Raw genomic sequence first — 4612 nt, 5'->3', positions numbered from 1 at the left:
GAAATCAGGGAGAAATTTGTAATGGGCAGAGCTATAAGATTATGGTGATATCGGGAATAGAAGAAAAATTGGTCATAGTGAGGACCACAGGGTCTCCAGCATCTTGGACATATCAGAGTTTTTTACGACAAATCCAGCAATCTGAAAGATTACACCCCACCCTCAGCAATATGCCCCAGGGTTATGGCATTATTTTTATAGACCAATGCCAGAGTAAAGGAAAGAAAGAAAAGAAGAAAGGGTTTTATATTTAATTAAAATGGGAAGTCTTGATCCAACATCTTGGGTAGAAGCATTCTACATCAATGTCAGCTACTTCTCTTCCTCATCATTTTGATTCAAATCTCTAACATCAGTATAAGACCACGTGTCAGGTGGAGCCTTCTTTATCTGTGATACGTGTAGCCAAGGTTCAAGTTCCTGAAATTTAGGTGCCATCTGGGTAGCAAGGAGGACCTGGCATAGTCCATTCCAAGAAAAGTCAGGACAGTCTTTGTTTTCAGTGATTCCCAAGAAGGGTGGGAAAAAAAATGGAAATGTTAGTTTGAAGAGCTGTAGCCAGGTATCTGAGGAAACTAGAAGAATTCAGGGTCAAGTCCAGCCATAGGAATATAGCAAAACTTCAAAGGCAATCAACATGAACAGAATCCAACATAGACAAAAGTGCAAACAATTTTTCCTCTCTACAGTTACATTATTATTATTATTATTATTATTATTATTATTATTATTATTATTATTTTACAAAAGATAATCACAGTAAAACTAATTTGTTTGCACTAAATTTGGCCTGATTATCTACACAAATGCAGCAAGAACAGCGATCAACCACATAAGATCCTTTCAAGACTGCTTTGCTGGGGCCTTGTAAGCAAAGTACCAGGTCAATTTCTCCAAAGGACTTTAATGTCTCTGTAAAGCCAATCTTAGTTCCTTAAAACTGTCTGGCCATACCTGAGTCTATGCACATCTCTCTCAAAGATGACATTCCAACCAAAGCCTTAGTAGTATAGCCAATGTTTCCAACTCTGTCTTATTACAAGGAGAACAGATCCTTATTGAAATTATGCAAGTAACTATGTTGCCGTGAAAAGAATAGTCAAGAGTTTCTGAATTCTGGAGTGACCAGGTAGGGAGTAAAAGTAAATGTTTCATCATCATTTACAAAGGTATACTTTACCAAATTGTTGTAGGTCATAGGTAGTTTAAGAGAAAAAGTTTCCTTAAGTATGGAAAAACAAAGCGTTAAAGAACCAGCAATGTTTCAAACAAGAAGTCATAAAAATTATAACCATCCTCTTCAGTTTATTCAGTCCATTTTATTAATTCTTTTCCTCCTTGAATCCAATTTTTCTGGATTCCAGTTCTGGAAATTCTTACCCAGTTTTGTTTTATGATCTTAAAGTTATCAGAAACCTGTACTTGTCAACATCTTTTCTGTGAATCTCCTTGAATATGTCTATACAAATATAACATTAAAAAGACTTACTATAGCTTATTTGACAATGATTCCCATAAATTTTAATATATCAAATAAGCCTAATTAGTTTAACATCTCTCTTTTTATAAGGAGAAAAAACAAATCTCTTGAGATGTTCCTGGGGCCTTCTGAAAAATCCCAAAGTTAGATCAAGGTTAAAAAAATATATACTTCATTTAGAATTTGATTTGGGGAAGTTTGCCAAAAATACCAAAAGGTTTTAAAGCACTTGGCCAAATAGGATCTCAGGTCACTGTGAAACAATACTTAATCATCCTTGAGAGAAAATTCAAATTCTAATTTTGCGCCAGCTTACTTTTGATATTAAAAAGTATTTAAATTAATTAAACTCATTCTTATCTTAGCCAACATGACCACACATTAAAATTTCTTCCCAAAGATTCCTTTTCCACAAACCTTTTACAACTTTCTTTTTACATTTAGATTTTGTCCTGTTTTTCCTCTTTCCCATTCTGAAAGAAGCAGCCTCACTTTAGGACAAAATTACTTTTTTTCCCCTCAACAACAACAAAATGCGTCTTCATTCTTCATACTGATCTCTGGTGGCCTCCACCTGCAGCGGCTTGAAGCAGGATGTCAGTTCCCTGGCCAGAGATTGAAGTCAAGCTGCGGCAGTGAGAGGGCTGAATCCTAACCACTAGACAACGAGGGCCAGTAGCCAACCACACGGCTCTGCCCCATTGGCTTTGTAGAAATGAATTTCCACAAGGAGACGGAAACTAGTGAAACAAGTAAAGTGTTTATGAGGAGGAAAAAGAGTATGTGTGAATAGACTCACAGAGGCAGGCTCAGAGAAAAAGTTATGCCCTTGTGGTAGTCTGAATCACTTATATGGGGCATTTCTTCCAGGTTTCCTACGGCCAGTCATCTTGCTCTGCCTTGGCCGAGTCCATATTTGGCTTATCTCAGGGTCCTCCCATGTGTGCACGCACATCTCTTAGCCAAGATGGATTGTAGTGAAGAGGCCTAGGGGTAGGTTGACATCACCTACTATGTGGTGGTGCCCCCGTCCCTTTTGGACCCTGGGGAGCCTTTCTGCACATGTGTAGTCGGAATGGTCTCCTTGACCTCAAGAATGAGAAATATGTGGTCTCTTTTATGTTTTATCTGGGCAGGGCTCAGGTTCTTCTCCTCCTGTCCCCCAACAGGGGACAAACTCCAGCTGCTCGGCCTGGGGCCTATCTATCTCCTGCCTCAATACCTTCTTTTACCAAAAACACACATTCTATTTTCCTTGCATATGAAGATGTTTCCCTAATTATTTCTAGTGGATTTAATTACATATATTAGAATGCTAAACCATTAAAAATCTAATTACTAGTAAAAATTAAGAAGTAAGCAATTGTAAACTGCCTTTAATATTAGCATTCTGTGGCTTGGCAAATTTCTAAATACCTTTTATAATTTCTAGAAACATATGCTTTCTCATAGTAAATTTTTTAGTGTATTACAACACATGTTTACTAAAGGACCCAAATATCTTTAGTTCCTCTGAAAAAGGAAACCCAAAGCAGATAAACCTGGGTTCAGTGATTAATGTTTCAGTATTTTATCTTATTTTAAAATGATATAGATACTTAATGAGTTCCCATTATTTAACTTAACTCAGCGGAACTCTAAGATTTCAATTTATAAAATTTTAGAAATTACTTCTAAATGGACATAGTTTATAACCTCACCATTGTTGAAAAGTTAATTATAAACTTTTGTTCCACTTTCATCTTTTTAATCTGCTTGTTCCCAATAATTTTGTTTAGACTATGCACAAAAACTTTATGAGACATTAGACAAAATCTGCCGCCATTCCAAGCTTTTATTCTTGCTGACAAATTTTGTAAGAGATGACAGGAACTTATTTGACCTTTTGTACATAGGTAGAATGAAGCATTATATTTAATGCTGATAACTTTAATGACACACCTGTTTTAATTTAAAAAGAAAAAACTAACTTTAATACCAAATCTCTTCCCAGATCATGTGAAATTGAAAAGCATTTGGGTTAGTCTCTATTATATTTCTGAGAGTCTAAAAAATCCTTAATTCATATAAGCACTTAATTTTCCTTAAGCCAATTAAATAGAGCTCTTATAAAAGATTAAATTAATTTTAGTAATACCATCTAGAGGTATAAAATACCACATATCTGCAACTCATATAACATAGACACAGAAATATACATAGAGAAGCAAACAGAGAACTTACAGGTTCTGTTTTAGAATTTTAGCTATGAATTAGGTACAAAAATACAAAAGTCACTAATTATAAAAGAGGTTGGATCCAAATTACTGTTCTGAAAGATGTAATAATTTAAAGTTACCTGCTCGGATGGTTAAAGCTTATTAATATTGGAGGGAAGACAGATTTTTCATTCACCCATGTTTCAAAATAATCTTTCCCCCTTCTGTTTTTCTTCTGATAAGAATTACCTCCCTGAAGCTGGTATTTTAAAGAGATGGCCTAGATAAGAGTTCCTGGGGGGAATCAAGTAGAACATTTACATCTCAAAGGCACAGGAAAGGAATACAAGTTCCTTTAAGAAGGACATTTGTTTCCTTAGGCCAGAATTTTTACAATACCTACAAGTCTTTTGAGATGAATAGGCCAGGTTAAATGTCAGAAAGGTCAGGTAGACTTTGACTTGTTTTTAGAGCTGCATGTCTGGTTTTACAAAGATTTGTAAGATAAAGACAGTTGCTTTTAATGCCTCAAAGAATTAGGTTGCAACTTAAATGCCTTCATAAGTTGAGCCACCCATCCAACCACAGTATCTTCAAATTGCTTCTTTATATCAGAGAGAAGATTTCCACCTGAGATGGAAATCAAAAGACATATATTCTGGATTTAGAGCTTTTGTCTTTGGAATGTTTTAGTAAATCCTTCACAAGGTCTTTAGAAGACTTTTGTTTCTCTCTGGGTACACAGTTTTATTTTAGCATAGGGGAGAAGCCCTAAGAAAAGTTTCTCTCAGGTTCTGAATATGAGCTTTCCATTTGGCCAATTTCTGACCACAGAGCTGCTTTGAAAAAAATCATTTCAAATATCTTGTCAGTTTTCAGCTGGGACAAACAGTAAATATTTCTCTCGGTATCGAACAACCTCTTGGACTCAAGA

The sequence above is a fragment of the Hippopotamus amphibius genome, chromosome 3 (genome assembly GCF_030028045.1).
Source record: "Hippopotamus amphibius kiboko isolate mHipAmp2 chromosome 3, mHipAmp2.hap2, whole genome shotgun sequence".
NCBI lineage: Eukaryota > Metazoa > Chordata > Mammalia > Artiodactyla > Hippopotamidae > Hippopotamus > Hippopotamus amphibius.
This window is presented reverse-complemented; position numbering follows the sequence as displayed.